The sequence below is a fragment of the Lutra lutra genome, chromosome 2 (genome assembly GCF_902655055.1).
Source record: "Lutra lutra chromosome 2, mLutLut1.2, whole genome shotgun sequence".
Lineage (NCBI taxonomy): Eukaryota > Metazoa > Chordata > Mammalia > Carnivora > Mustelidae > Lutra > Lutra lutra.
The window spans coordinates 146,751,528-146,768,360 of NC_062279.1; positions in this window are offsets into that span (position 1 = coordinate 146,751,528).

A 16,833-nucleotide genomic window follows, 5' to 3' on the forward strand; every position below is an offset into this window, starting at 1 on the left:
CGGGAAGGAGTGAGTGAGGAGGTTAAGAGAAAACCTGGTTTAGAGTAGAAGACTGCGAGTACGTTGGATAATACCCATAACTGGCACCAGGCCACCAATAACTCAGTACAAATGAAGGGTACATGGATGGAGAAGCAGACTCAAGCTGATAATGATCACTGTGGTAATCACTCTTAGTGTCTAAACCCCGTACTTCCTCCTGGCCATGGCTCATTGCTGGTATATCGGTCATGAGTATCCTGTCCCCTAGATTTGCAGCTAGGGAATAGTCATGGGATTCAGTCTGGCACTGGGGACCTAAACAGAAAACTTTTCTTTTTTTTTTTATTTATTTATTATCTTGACAGAGAGAGAGAGATCACAAGTAGGCAGAGAGGCAGGCAGAGAGAGAGAGAGGAGGAAGCAGGCTTCATGCTGAGCAGAGAGCCCGATGCGGGGCTCGATCCCAGGACCCTGGGATCATGACCTGAGCCAAAGGCAGAGGCTTAACCCACTGAGCCACCCAGGCGCCCCTAAACAGAAAACTTTTCATGGGTTTCTGGGGGAAGCTCTCTCTTTCCCAGCAAAAGAGATCAGATGTGGTTAGCAGTCTTTTCCTTTCTCCTGGCTTGAGCAAGGATGCAACTGTTGGAATTATAGCAGCCTCCTTGCAACCATGAGGGAATGGCCAAAACATTTCAGAGACATTGGCCCCATCATCTTTGAGCTGCTGAACCAATGCCTGTGACTACTCTAGACATCTTACTACATGAGGAAAATAACGCCCCTCTCTGTTTAAGCTACCATAAGGAGGTTTTTGTGTTAAGAATTGTGTTCTGGGGGTGCCTGGGTGGCTCAGTGGGTTAAAGCCTCTGCCTTTGGCTCAGGTCATGAACTCAGGGTCCTGGGATTGAGCCCCACGTCGGGCTCTTCGCTCAGTGGGGAGCCTGCTTCCTCCTCTTTCTCTGCCTGTCTCTCTGCCTACTTGTGATCTCTCTCTATCAAATAAATAAATAAAATCTTTAAAAAAAAGAATTGTGTTCTGTATTAACTTTCTTAGCTAATAAATAGGTATAGATACCAAAAGCCTGGTACTATGCTAAGAATTTTAGTCATTAGGCAGCTTAATCTTTTTGACAATCCCATGAGAAAGTGGCATTATTACCACATTAGAATTTTCCCAAAGGCTTGATCTGCTAAAGCTCTTCTACCCAATTTTACCGAGATTTCTGTGGCACAAAGCTTAGTCCATTTGCTCTCACCCCAACACGAGAAAACATGAAGTTTTACTGTACCTGTGTGTGGTCTGGACAAGAAAGTGCCTTGAGAAACAGATTTGAACCCAAGTCACCATCTTCCTCCAATAACAAGGGAGAGAGTTTCAAGTTGAGGCTGGAGAAAGATCTGAGGGTCTTGGGGTTCTGAAGTCACCACTGCATTTCTTTTCTTTTTTTTAGTTTCAAGATTTTATTTAAATTCAAGCTCACATATAGTGTACTATTAGTTTCAGGGGTAGAATTTAGCGATTCATCAACTGCATGTAACACCCAGTGCTCATTACATCATGTGCCCTGCTTAATGTCCGTCACTCAATTTTACCACTGCCTTTCTAAGCTCAATGAAGTTTCCAGGTGGATAACTAGGATGAACGGAATGCGCACTGAGGATTCTCTGAACATTTCTAGATCCTGAAGGTAGCCAGCCTCCTTCTCTAGCAGCTTCAACAGAGAGGGTTACGTGTTGCATTGAAAGGTCTCTTTGTCACAGTTAGCTGAATCATATAATTCAAAATAAATTTCCACTTACCATATAGCTATTACCGTATGGTATTTCACCAATAAGATTTTCACCTGTGTTAACAACCAGACACCCCAGGGGTAGTTAAGAGGGTGAAAACTATCAGTCATTCACTCCCTAGTGTGGATTAATTTGCTTCCATTTTCTTTCTAATACCTAGGCAAAAAATTTTCAGAGAAGTAAAGTTTTATTAGGGGATGTTGAATAAAGTTACAGAGTGAATAAATTTGGGTCTGAATGAACTGTATTCATGGAGAAGTGTCCCAAATCCTATGGGTGGGCTTTTCAGAGCTGTAGACAGGTGTGTGCATGCAAACACACACACACACACACACACACACACACACACACACACTTTAACAGGAGATGCTGAGCTGTTGAGGTCTTCTTGGGTAACAGAAACAAGACTCAAAAGTTCAAGGACCTAGAACAAGGGAACTAATGTAATAAGACCAAGTTTAATAAGGGCAGGTGTCGGGCGCTGAACATTTGTCCAAAAGTGCCGCACACGGGGAGGTGATGGGGGAGGCGAGGCTTAGCAGCAGCACATGGGATGAAGACAGGGCACCTGTGGCCGCCAGCTCCAGTGAGTCAGGAGTAGGGTCTGGCTGCCAAAAACGTTAATGAGCTTCTGAGCCACTTTAATAAAAGAACGTTCTTTAGCATGGGAGACCCAAGAGGTGCATGAGCCAGACCACACCTGAAGTCGGGGGCTTGGTTCTGTGAAGAAACATGGACACACAGGCACACAGAGACTGAACAAAAAGCCACACAATAGGAGAGGGAACGGGGAAAGGAGGGCAGAGGCGGTGGCCTCGACGAAGCAAGGAGGCGGGGTGCGTTGGTGGCTCAGTCATTAAAGCCTCTGCCTTCAGCTTAGGTTATGATCCTGGTCCTGGGATCAAGCCCTGCATCAGGCTCCCTGCTTAGCTGGGAGTCTGCTTCTCCCTCATAAGCCTCCCCCACCTCGTGCTCTCTCACTTTCTCTCAAATAAATAAATAAAATCTTTAAAAAAGGGGGAGAGAGAGATTGAGAAGCAAGAAGCCTGCAGCAGCTAGAGAGCAGCGAGCAGGTCTGATTAATCTCAGTATTTCTGGTGCTTGGTACAGAGCAAGGAACACATTGGAGGTTCTGTAAATACTTGCTGAATGAACACATTGGAGCATCCCCAAATGCAAAGGGATTTTCCAGAAAGGAGAGAGCTCATGATCTGCAGGAGTATTTACATCCAACACAGACGGTCCCTTGCTGGAGATTTTCTAGGAGAGACCCAGGCATCCAGTGAGGGCTTGGATACTGAACTCTAAGTCCCGAGAATTTTATTCCATTGGTCTCAGTGTTAAAGCTCTCACCATATCTGCCTCTTAGACATTTGTCTCTCTTTTATTACTGATTTCCAAGGAGAAGGGAGGGAGAATGGGCAGAAAGAAGAAGGACGGAGAGAAGGTGGGAGAAAAGAGTAGCCTGTGCAGGGCTCATTAGCTCCTGAAGCCATATTTCTCTCTCCCCCCACCTAAGGAGATGCCCTACCACCTGCCTCTGCTCGTCACTTCTTCAGAGCAATCATGGTTTTACTCCAGACATGTTTAATGTCTCTCTTTCTGACACCAAGAAAGAGAGACATTTTGTACCATTTTGCGCCTAACACTTACAGGGTACTCATTAAACAGTACCTAGCAATACACATTTGTTGAATGAATGAATGAGTGAGTGAGTGAATGAATGAATGAATGAATGATTGAATTCAATCCTTTAGGCTTGTTTGGGGCTGTGTTTTCCAAGTTGGCACATATTTCATACAATATTCTAAGGTAGGGTTTGTGTTTGTTACTCCCCTGGAGGAAAAAGGAAGGCAGACGGTGGGAGGAGGGACATTCTGGAGAAGTAAAAACTATCCTTGTGGGTTTCAGAAATGTCTGGGATATTATGCCTGCAGCTGAAACATCAGGACCTACTTACTTTTTCTTTTCTATAAACAGCTGTAGATTTCCTAAAAAACAAACAACAAACAGCAAAACCTCTTGTTATTTTTGTGTGTGTGTGATGAAGTCACATGAGCGTGTGTCTGAGATTCTGGGTCTTGATACCTTTTCTTTTACTTGCTTTCATTTCCAAGGCTTAGAAAAACTGTATACTGATGTTGTACTTGGTGTGAGCATTTTTATCAAGGAAAAGGCCCATAAGTACTTGAAGAAACTTCAGTGAGGGCAGGGCTATCCTACTCCCCAACTCAGTTCCTGGAGTAGCGACTGACATGTAGTAAATGCTCAGTAAACACTTAGAGAATGAATAAAACAGTTGTTGCCTGCATCGATGACAGACGTCATCTAATGCACACATTATTCACAGTACTTCTTCATCTATGAACACCCCAGTGGCTGAAAGTGTGATTCTGATCTTAAAGACAAAGAAATAAGTTGAAGGAACTCATCGGTGTGGGTAACTGTGTGATTCAGGATGCCAAACCAGCAGTGCACGACTCCAAAGCCAGTGCTTGATCTTTGCCATCAGCTGCTCAGGGGACAGTGGCCTCTGGTCTTACTGAAGCTCATCTTGGGCATTTCCTGCTGCCTGCCCAGCCCTTTCTTCCCTTCATTGTTCTTGTCTCCAGATCTCTGGCTACCTTTTTCAAGTGCTTTTGCAAACTGGGTAGGATAGGAGTGTGAAATAGATGGGTGGATAGAGAATTAGCTAAGTGAAAGATGGAGGATGGGCAGTAAAATCAGTGGGTGGAGAGCTCGTGGTGTACAAACGACCGTACCTATGGTATCAGCCTGACAGTTTCAGTCTGGCAATACTTCCTAACAGAGCCGATTGGGCTCTAACTGCCAATTCCACACCCCCCCCCCCGCCTCCTACCCCACCCAGGATGATACATGCCCCGAGGTCTTGAAAGTGAAGTATACTTTTACACTGCAGTTTTTGCCCAGACCTCATTAATTCGGGAAGATGATACTTCAGCCAGGGAAAGATACCGAATGCGTGCAAAGACTCCTTAATTGTGGGTTTCCTTTTGCTGTCTGCTCCCTTAGTAAATTTGGAAACTATTTTATGTAAATTACACATAGTTTATATGGGGCTATCACATTTTCCTGTTCCAGGAGCAGGGATGAGGCAGAGCAGACTGGAGGCAAAAAACCACCTGGTGAAGATTCTCCTTCTATTGTAACTGCATCTGCTTTTTTACTCTACACCAAATCCTTCTTCAGGATGCTGTATATAAGCGTGAGTTTTAGGATGCTGGTGGCAAAGGGAGCCAGAAGTCTGATGGGCAGTCACGGAATAATGGTGAGGCGGGACTTTTGGCGCTGGAGTAACTCCAATGGCAGAAAGTGCAAACCGAGCCTGGAGATGTCAGGGTGGGATTTGGTGGCTACAAAGCAGGGTGCATGGGCGAGAGTAAGTGAAATGGAGAAAAGGAGAGGATGCTGATCTAGAGCTGGAGGAGCAGCCCGGTGGGGAGGTCTAGCCAGGCCAGGAGCCCAAGAGGGGGGAATGTCCCCCAAATCTGCCTCTGGGTCCACCTCTGGCCTCAAAACCAGATTTCCTACAGCTGCTCTCCATTTCCGGCTGGCTGGCCCACAGACACTCCTGGCATGACAGCTTTTTCCGTGGGAGGCATTTCAGACAGTGGAGTTGGGCTGCATGGATTTCATTCTTGCTCGACTACTTGCTGGCTGTGTGATCTTAGACAATTGTCTTAACCATTCTGTACCTTGATTTCTCATACCCATAAAATGGGAATAAGATTATGTGGTGGTGTGATTTACTGTCCATAGAGCACCTAAAATAGTGTTCGTAAGGAAGCCAGTAAGTGATACATAAGGACTTGCTATTGTTGTCATCACCACCCTCTGTCTCTAGTCATGTCAATTAGTTACTGAAGCCAGAAACTTCAGCTTATTGACTCGTGGGGAATGAATGTTCACCTCTGCTTCCACCCTCCATTTCCGGAACCTACATCCCCCAAGGCTGAGACAAACAAAGGGACTACAACTCAATATGGAGGAGGAAGAAGACATTGGGTCTCTGGGTGCCTGGGTGGCTCAGTCCGTTGGGAATCCACTCTTGGTTTCGGCTCAGGTCCTAATCTCAGGGTCCTGGGATCGAGCCCCAATTGAGCTCCAAGAGGCTCCTTCTCCCTCTTCCTCTGCCCCTACCTCCCACCCCCCCGCTCCCGGGTATGCTCTCTCTCTAAAATAAATAAATAAATAAATAAATAAATAAATAAATAAATCTTAAAAAGAAAAGGAGGCAGCAGAGCTTACACATGAAGCATGACCGCAAGGTCTGATTCATTTACACAATCAACAGCCCTCTCAGCTTAGACCTAGCATGAGCAGCAGGAGCCAATGTGAATGACAATCCAAGAAAGGGTAAGACTCTGGGACCTCCAGGATTTCACCAGACCCAGGAGTGGGGAGGGAAGGACCGAAGGAAGGTCTGAGGGGAGGAGGTCTCTTTGCAGACCAGAGGGGCAGCCACAGTGGGCTTCTGGGGAAGGGAGGGCTAAGGTCCCACGCTCTGGGATGATGGTGGGTGAAGCTGCTGCCTTTGCCTCTTCTCCCTCTGTCAGTCCTCTGTGGGGAGGAACCTGGAGTAAAGGACTACTTGCACATCTTTCTGGACTCTGTGGGGGGATTAACTGGATAAAAGTATGTTCTGTTATGGAAATCATGACTCCTTCATCTACAACAGAGGAAGGAGTGCTGGACTGGGTTCATTCGTAATCCCCAACAGTGTCCTCTGGGTCCACTGGAGGCATCCAACATATGAAAGCCCTTTGGTTACAATTAGGGTGCTCATAAGTTAAATTAATAGATTGTGATAATATAGTTGACATTTCCAATGAAACACTTTGGGGTCTATGGGGGCATATTTGGTAGCCACTGAACAATTGATATGCAGGTTCTTTGTTAAAAACCTTGTGTAAGTTACAGCCACTCAACTTTAAATCTATTTTTTTAAAGATTTTTATTTATTTATTTATTTGACAGACAGAGATCACAAGTAGGCAGAGAGGCAGGCAGAGAGAGAGGAGGAAGCAGGCTCCCTGCCGAGCAGAGAGCCCATGCTGCGGGGGCCGATCCCAGGACCGGGGGATCATGACCTGAGCCAAAGGCAGAGGCTTTAACCCACTGAGCCACCCAGGCGCCCCTTAAATCTATTTTTAAATAAACAAACCTAAGCCACCACAAACTACATTTGGGGGGAAAAACTCAGAACTATTCCCACTGATGCTCACAATGAGACTAGCATGTTCAAGTTTGAACTTAGAGCTCTAATTTGCCTGCCCTTTTAGTGAACAATTATTAAAACCAGTGACTGGCTTAAAGGATTCCTAAATCAACTGCGAGAAGCTTGGCTTTCTCGGGAGGGTTGAGTTGAAGAACTCCAGCGGGGCGGCCAATTCCTGGTTATTGATAACTTTTGGAATCCTGCTATGCTGGCCTGCCTTGTGTCGACACAGCAAAGAAAGGTGAAGACAATTAATAATGGAGATCTAAAAATATATCAACAAGAATATATGTGTTGTGAGGAAATTCCAAGCTTTATTAAATGCACTTTTGGTGCAAGAAGCCCCACAGAGAATTTCTTAATAAATTTTCAAAGAGGGGAGGTGCTTGGTCACTGAACCAGCCTACCTAAGCAACTGTGGTATTTGTGGAATGTTGAACTGCAGATTGCTGGAGGTAATCGTCCAGCTAGTATCACCATCATTTCTTATGATAGACCAAAGTCTAGGACTGTGGTTTGGGGTTGGCTGGGACTAGTGTCCTTGTGTTGGCGGATTGTGTTGGTGTCATGGACTCTTCAGTTTGAAAGGGGCTTGAGTGTGTAACCACCCTCCATGCAGCCAATGCACCCACACTCAAAGATCTGTGGCCAGAAGAGACAGTGTCTTGATATTAAACACCTTAGTAACTCATTCCAAAGTCCAGTAACACCCACAGCCAGGAAATTCTTCTTCAAGTTTAGCCTAAAACCCTCATGCTTCAGTGTAAGCTCATTTCCTCTCATTCTGTCCAAAACAGAAATAGGGAACAGCTGCTCTCCATCCACTGGTTCATACACTTGGGGACTTTATTTCAACCCTCCCCGCTAAATCTTCTTCTCTTCTCCAGAATAAATACTCCAGTTCCCAGAAACATTCTCTGAGACAGACCCAAACCATGGTAGCCAATTATTCTCTAAGTGCCTCCATTAATTCCAACATTGATCCAAGGTACTGTCTTGGCTTTTGTTCTTGAACAGCACACATTCAGTGGGTGTTGCAGAGACCCATAAGTAAAACAAGGGTCCCGCCAATATTTGAAGACGTTCTGCCACCTACAGCTATCCCAGCGCCATCAGTTGTGAAGTTCAATCTATCACCAACCTCAACATTCTCATTGCTACAATGGCTCTATTTTCATTACTAGCTCTGCACCAGATGCTGGGTTACATGTTTTATATAGATCATATCATTTAACTCCTATAACAATTCTGTGGGATGGATATTTTTATCTTTGATTCATAGATGTGGAAATATCTAAAAAGATCTCATTACTAATAAGTGACTGGAATTTGAACCTGGGACTGTGTGACTCAGAGCCTAATTCATGCTGATCTTCTCCTGTCCTCAGAGAGTGGGCTAGTAATATATAAAGTTTTGAAAATTTCATTCTTTAGCGATGTCATTGAAAAACAACAAACTCAGGGCGCCTGGGTGGCTCAGTGGGTTAAGCCGCTGCCTTCGGCTCGGGTCATGATCTCAGGGTCCTGGGATCGAGCCCCGCGTCGGGCTCTCTGCTCGGCAGGGAGCCTGCTTCCTCCTCTCTCTCTGCCTGCCTCTCTGCCTGCTTGTGCTCTCTCTCTGTCAAATAAATAAAGAAAGAAAGAAAGAAAGAAAAACAACAAACTCCATTGTTGCACTTATTATGTTTAATTATCATTATCAATGTAAAGATGTGTCTGTCCCATTGGGCTTTGACCTGTTCCTGGGGGGGACCTTAGCTTTGTTTGTATATTTTCAGTACTAAACACAATGCCATTTACTGAGTAGACACTCAAAATTTGTTTGGAATATGGCTAAATGACTGGGTGGATGGGTGGATGGATGGATGGATGGATGGATGGATGGAAGATGTATGGATGGGTGGATGGATGGACGGATGTATGGATGAGTGGATGGATGGATGGATGGATGGATGGAGGAGGTATGGAGGGGTGGATGGATGGATGGATGGATAAAACACACACAAATCCACACTTACTAATTACCCCAATTCTTAAATCCAAAAATACTTACAGATTCATATGTATCCCTTTGTATAAATGTCATCCCCCTACCTCCACCCTACCTCCACCACAAAAAACTGGTTTGGGGTCATAAGATAGTTGGAAGATAAAGAATCTAATCTCATTTTTCCCGCCAGCTCAATGTGTGATCTTGGACAAGTCACCTGTTTTCTCATCGGAAATATGAGGAGAGTTGGCCTGCATAATATTTGAGGTCCTTTCCAGTCCTAAATTTCCATAATTCTATAGCTATCAACCTACCTTAATCAGACTTATCTAAATAATCACAAAAACACCACTTCATGCTGGAGAAACACAGTCATAATAAACTAAGCAAAACCAAATGCCCTTCAATATCCTGTTGTGAACTATAAAATGTCCCCCTAAAATCACATTTTCCCCTTGAAACAGGATGTAGGAAAAATATTTTCCTATTAAATCCTTTTAAAGTGCAAGTGAAAGCATTTATTCTGCGATTTGCTGTCCAACTCAATAAAAAGTAGAGGATTCGGCCTTCTTAATTACAGAAGATACTGTCAGAAAAGCAAAGATGGTAGAAATTCAGGTTGGAAACCAAGATGCCATGCCAACAAAACGACGAGTACGTTTTCTGGAGGGAGTTTCCAAGTGTGCATCGAGCAGTTTATTTTTGCCATTATGTTGGGGAAGCCAGTAAATGGGCTTTTACGAGGTGATTTATGAAACTCCTGGGGTGGATGAAGTGAGGGCAGGAAAAAATGGCACCAACTTCCAAATCTGTGGGGTGAGGGCAGAGCTTACTTGAATACTGACAACTGCTGGTTACATTGTTGCAAGTCAAATCCTACATCGGGTTTGGCAGAAAGAGCTAGAAGGGGCTAGAAGATTTCAGAGGAACTTCACCTTGTACTTAGGATATCTGAAAGCCTCCTTTATCCTTTAAGGATGACAGTTCAGTTTTCCTTATTGCTGTATAACCTGGGACGGTTACAAGGAGCAGATCTAGAAACGTTTGAGAAATGGAAAAAAGCAGATGGGTCTCTCTGCTCAGTTAGGAAGACAGCAAGGGGCATCTGCCCAGTTCATCACCATTTTGCCTTTCTGTTGGAGCTATCTCCTGTGGTGGGCAAGATAATGGCCCCCAAAGATGTCCAATTTTGGCCCAGTGAGACCCATTTGGAATTTTGACCTCTAGAACTGTAACCCAGCAAATTTTGCATTGTTTTAAGCAAGTAAGTTTGTGGTAATTTTTTACAGCAGCCACAGGAAACTCTTATACCCCCCAAAGCCTCCTACCAGCAGAGGGTGTCCTGATAGCCATGTGAACCATGTGACTCCAGATGCTGAGCCATAGGTGATCGGACCAAGGGTAGATGTGTGTCCCAAGCTGGACTAACTTTTGTCTGCATGCTCAGAATTTGGCCTTGGGATTGATACAGCTATGACTACTAGCAGCATGACATATAAACTCAGCTGAGGGCAGGGGAGACCCATGTTTGGCCATATGAACAAAGAAGCAAAGAAAGCTGGTTTGCAGACATAATTGTATCGAGGGAGAGAGAAGTAGAGAGAGATAAAGAGAGGTCTGGTAGCATTCTAATTCCTAGCTCTCCTCTGAGGTGAGGTACAGTTTTGCAGAACAGACCACTCACCTAGTCACTGCACCCCACAGATATTTGCAAAAGAGCCAATGCCTTCGGTTCAGAAACATTGATAGATCAGCTACAACCAAATGAAAAAAAGTAGACTGGTAACCGTTGCCCAAAAACCAGATGACTAATGCTGGCTCCATGGGGAGGTGGAAAGGGGACTTTGGGGGAAGCCCTGCTCCCAGAATCAGCAGAGGTGAATAGATGTGGTGTTCCTCCATTTTTCAGACAAGGCTCAGAGAGGTGAAGTAACTCAGCCCACATCACACAGCTTGTAAGTAGTGTAGCTGGAATCCAAACCACTCTAGTCTTTCAGTTTCCTAATCTCATATACTTTTTGTTTGTTCTTTTGATTTTCTTATTACTTGTCCTCTGCTAATTGCTTCCTGGACTTTTTTTTTTTTTTAACTAGAAATAACTCAGAGATCTGATAAATGTCCCTTATGTACCCTACAAAAATTCCTTATATATTAAAACACTCACAGTCACCACGGTCCAGAGAGGAGAACAATGAGCATGCCATATAGTTGAGGCTGGTCCAGGTCTTACAGGGTCTGGGGTCTCCAGGTTGGATCCTGAGGAGGGTTAACAGAGCAGTAACTTCTTACTCCTGTCTGAAGACTCTTGCTCCTTCATCTCTACCTCTGTGAGGTTCCTGGGGAGTGCATGCCAGCAGCTACTGGAAGCTTGGCAGGCCATGGGCCTCTGTCTCTGCCTGATGTCCAGGCTTGCAGTCCTCCAACCAGACTGTGACTCTCACCTTCAACAATCTTTAGGGAGCCAAGGACTGGAGTAAAGGGGGTCCTGATAGAGTAGTCTGAACTCAGGGAACTCACTGCCTGCAAAGTCAGATCCTCAGGCTGTGCCAAACCCCGTGCCCATCATGCTCAGCCCTCCTGCCAGCTGGACCCCTGAAGACCAACTTCTACCAGGAAATCATGAAAGTCTTCTAGGAGTTCAGAAGGTAAGGGGGTCTTTCCCAAGACCATTGCTCAGTGGAGGGGTCACAGAAAACCAGTTGATTAACCCTTGTATTTCACTATCCGCCTACACACACATTTGCGCAAGCACATGCACACACAGACACACAGATACACACACACACACACACACACACCCCTTGTCTTCCTATATGAAAATGAACAAAAGGACTTAGTTTGAGATAATGTTCCAGATAAGGTAAACTCCTCTTGATGACCCTCTGAGAAGTGACTGGCAGAATTTCAAGCCATAGAAAATGCCCCACCTTGTCACTTGAAAGGTACTCACACAGATGTGGTGGGAAGGACTTGGAGAAACCAAGAGCCACCTTATGCCTATGCCAAGACCCTTGTCAAGTGGTTCCTGTTCTCTTGCCATATGCTCCTTCCTTAGGATTGACTTTCTTGCAGACCACTGGGTTCTGGTGGCCTCTTGTCACTTGTTGACCCTTCCGCCCCCTTCAGGTTGATATGGCTGTATGATATGGCAAATGTCCCCTTTCTCTTTTGCACTAATTTGAACTGCCCAAAGTTGAGTGCTTCTCCAGATTGAGAATGGTCGCTCTGGGTAGGAACATTCCCGATGCTCTGAGCTACTGCTAGACCCTCCAAACAAGCTCTCTCTCACGTTCTGCATTCAAACAGCTCCTTGATAAGAAGTTGAAAGGATGAGTTGAGTGTATCTACCTTCTCTGTGCCATATGTTGAGAGTGAAGCATCTGACCCAAACCAGTGACCCACTGGACATCCATTCCACTGCAAATTTAGCAAAAGGGATCTCATATGTGTTGTTTTGGCCAAATTCAGCTCGTTCTGCCCTCTAGCCCTCCAGGCGTGTGTGTGTGTGTGTGTGTGTGTGTGTGTGTGTGTGTGTGTGTGCAGAAGTTACTCTCCAAGCGTGGATGATGGTGGTAGTTGAAGGAAGAGACAATAGCAGAAAAGTAGGCAGTTGCAAGACAATTAAAATCAGGAAAGATACGGCGGCATGGCAGCTGAGGGGCTGTCCAAACAGTGACTGAGAACCAAGAGGATCAAATTGGAGGGGAGAGGTCCAGGGAATGCGCAATGAAGGAGGGGTAGGAGAAGGAGGTCCAGGTCAGGGTCTGAGGCTGCAGTAACAGATTACTAAAAACTTTGTGGCTTAAAATAGAAGAAATTTATTTCTTACAGTTCTGGAGGGTAGAAGTCCAAAATCAAGGTGTCAGCAGGGCCAGGCTCTCCAAGAAGCTCTAGGAGGTGAGTCCTTCCTTGCACCTTCCAGCTTCTGATGGCTGTCAGCATTCTGGGGCTTGGGCTGCCTCAGTCAGATCTCTGCTGCTGTCTTCACATAGCTTCCTCTTTTCTGTGTGCATCTCTTGTAAGGACCCTTGTTGTTAGATTTAGGGCCAACTTGGATAATTTAGAATGATATCCTCCTCTCAAGATCCTTCATGGCATCTGCAAAGATCCTTTTTCTGGATAATGTAAAATTCAGGGGTTCTAGAAGTTAGGATGTGGACCTATCTTTTGGGGGACAACATTTAGCTCATCACAGGGTGGGGGATGACAGAAAGTAGGAGAAAATAGACTAGTAGGTCAGGACAAGGGTCTCAGAAACCATGCCAATAACTGGGTAAGAATGAAGAATGTGGGCACTCCTCTTTTTTGTACTCTGGTAGGGTGTGGAGGGACTGAGGTAGACCCTGGAAAGGCTGGGCCACAGCAGCCTTCTGTGTTTTCCTCCTGCCTTCCCCGTTCCCTCACTTTTTTTCTCCTGTAAGAGTGTAGCGAGCAAGATGAAGTCACTCATGTCAGGCAGGGGTCTGTGTCAAGCAATGATGCAAGCAGCCAAGGGCATTGCCAGTACCAGACACACTCAGAACTGCTAGCCAGCAGAAACAGAGGAGGTCTGCAAAGGCCTAAGACTGATTAAATCCCTTTAAAAAGAGAGGATTTTTTTAGCAAACTGTCAGACTCCTCAGACACTGACCCCTCTATGTCTGACCACTTCAAAAAGGCAACTGCTCCAGAAGGCTCTGCCTGATTGATCTCTGAAAAGAATGGAGATCCTTCACGGCTGGAATATAATACAATAAGTGCTGAGAACTGATCTGGACCAAATGGAGGCCTCATTCAACTGCATGTTCACAGAGTGACTTGGAGTCTGATTCATTAACTTCCTACCCTCTGTTTTGTCTTGTGTGATATTGTGTGACTTGTCTTGTGCTTTGCTTTGTGTGACATGTAAGAAGCCAAGCTAAAACACATGGTGAAATGCCATTGAGTTTGGAATCCTGAATCTGCTTTATGATCATGGTAACCTTGCTTTATGATACAATAAAGCTGGCATTGTAGAAGACACAACTGGAATGTGTGCCTTCTTCATAGCATGCTCATGACAGAGATCTTCTGGGAAAAATCCTCCCTCTCATTTTTAAAATTTTCATTATTGTGGTAAGAACACTTAACATGAGATCTATCCTCTTAATAGATTCTTAAGTGTAAACACAGTATTGTTAACTTTGGGCACTGTGTTTCACATTCATCTTGCTTAACTGGAACCTTATATCCATCAGTCAGCAACTCCCTACTCCTCCCTCCACTGCCTGCCCCTGACATCCATTATTCTACTCTCGCCTTCTCTTTGACTATTTTAGATACTTCATATAAGTGGCTCATGCAGTATTTGTCCTTTTGCAAATGGCTTATTTCACGTAACATAATGTCCTCCAGGTTCATCTATGTTCTTGCATATTACAGGTTTTCCTTCTTGTTTAATGATGAATACTATTCCATCGTGCATATGTACCACAATTTTTGATCCATTCATCTGCTAATGGACATTTATGTTGCTTCCAAATCTGAGCTATTGTAAATAATGCTGCTATGAAGGTGGAAGTGCAGTTATCTCTTTGAGCTCCTGATTTCAATTCTTTTGGATATATACCCAGAAATGGGATTGCTGGATTATATGGTAGTTCTTTTTTTTTTTTTTTTTTAAGATTTTATTTATTTATTTGAGAGAATGAGCCAGAGAGCATGAGCAGGGAAAGTAGACTAAGGAGAAGCAGACTCTCCACTGAGCAGGGAGCCCAATGTGGGGTTTGATCCTGGGACTCTGGGATCAAGACCTGAGCCAAAGACAGACACTTAACTGACTGAGTCATCCAGTCACCCTTCTTTTTTTTTTTTCCTTAAGATTTTATTTATTTGAGAGAGTGAGCCAAAGAAAACATGAGTGGGGGAGGGTAGCAGGAGGGCGAGAAACAGAAGCAGAACCAGACTCTTTGCTAAGCAGGGTGCCCAACATGTGGCTCCATCCCAGGACCCCAGGATCATGACCTGAGCCAAAGGCAGCTGCTTAACAACCGAGCCACCTAGGTGCCTCCCCCGTTTTATTATAATAAAATAATATATATATTATTATATATATAATATATAATAAAATTATATATTATATAACTTATATAATATATATTATATATGAAATTATATATATTGTATATATAATATATAATAAAAAATAATTAAAAATAAATTTTTATTTATTTACTTTAGAAAGAGAGAGAGCCTTGAGCAGGGGGAGGAGTAGAGGGAGAGAAGAGGCTTAGGGGATAATCTCTAGTACACTCTGAGCTGAGCCCAACCCAGGGCTCTATCCAGAACCCTGAGATCATGACCTGAACTGAAACCAAGAGTTGGACACTCAAACAATGAGCCGCCCAGGCACCCCTAAGTGAGTTCTATTTTTAATTTTGTGTTTTCAAACATGGTGCCTCCAATTTATATTCCCATTGGCACACACAGAAGTTCCATCTTCTCCAGCACCCTGATTTATTAGCTCTGTCTGTTCCTTCTTAAGAACAAAGGTTTATTCTTTGAGCTTCCCATCCCTAGAATCATGGTCCTTTCTAAAGCCTATGAGAAAAAAAATTTTTTTTCAATTAATTTCTTTTTTAAGTCCACTTCCTAATTTGAAAATACACGTTCTTCAGTCCTGTCCTCTTTCAGTGTGACTTCTACCATGGCATGGTCAATTGTCCAGGGTTTCTGTTAGTCTAACACTATTGATTTGATCTAGGTGTGAACCAGTAGTCCTTCCTCTCCACGCTTTACCACTGGGAGGTAACATGGTAAGGAAGGTAAGTGAAGAATGCATCTAATAAGACTTGTTTGTGCAGATATCGGAGATAGGTTGTATTAATCAGGATAGGCTAATGATGCTGCAGTAACAAGAAACCACAAATCTCCATAGACAATAAGAACAAAGGTAGACTTCTCATTGCCAATACCCGTCAGTGGTTGGCTATGCTCCATGTCATCTTTACTCAGGGACCTAGGCTCATGAAACACTGGAACACTATGGGTTGTCATGGCAGAGGGAAAAGAGAGCATAGTGAACCACACGTTATCTCCTACATTTGTAACACATGTCACTTTTCATGGGGAAGAGGAATCACCTGGCCAAGAGAGTCATTCAATAGGTCAAGAAGCTATAAACCTCTCCTAAGGAGGTGACATGAATATGAGATGAATAATAAAATAAACTTGTACAGAGGGTCTTCAGCAAGTCCATGATCCTGTGGATCCAAAAAACTCTGGTCTCCCCATACTACCTACAAGAATTCACACTCCGTACAACAAATGCCTGCTTACCATTTTCCCTCACTTAGTGGTGTTATAAAACCAACCTCTCTAGAGGATGTAACAGTAACAAAAATCTGAATGGCTAACAACAGAATTCTATTTCTCATACGTAGCATGTCTGTCATGGGTTGGACATTTGGATGTGCAATATACCCTCTGTTGGAGAGAGGCTGCATTTGATGAGTTCTGTGAGTCCCCAAAAGATTCTACAATCTATCCTGATTGTATGGAGGATGCTGTTATGGGGAGCTACATTCAGGGACTCCAATAGGACTTACTTTGTTTTAAAGAGAAAAGTGTCTGGCCTAATGAATAGGTGTTATTACTTATGAAACATAATGTATGTTCTATGTCAAACTAGATAGTTTGTAGTTCATTCCCAAGACATTCTGTTCTTCCTTTTTCACCACAGTGCCTCTCAGCTTTGTAGGGTTTCAAATGCCAACCTGAAGTCACTTTGCTCTTTGATGTGAAAAGAGCAAAAACACCAAAAACAAAAAGCCCCAGTGAAATATCATAGCCTGTGGTTTGTGTGCAGCCC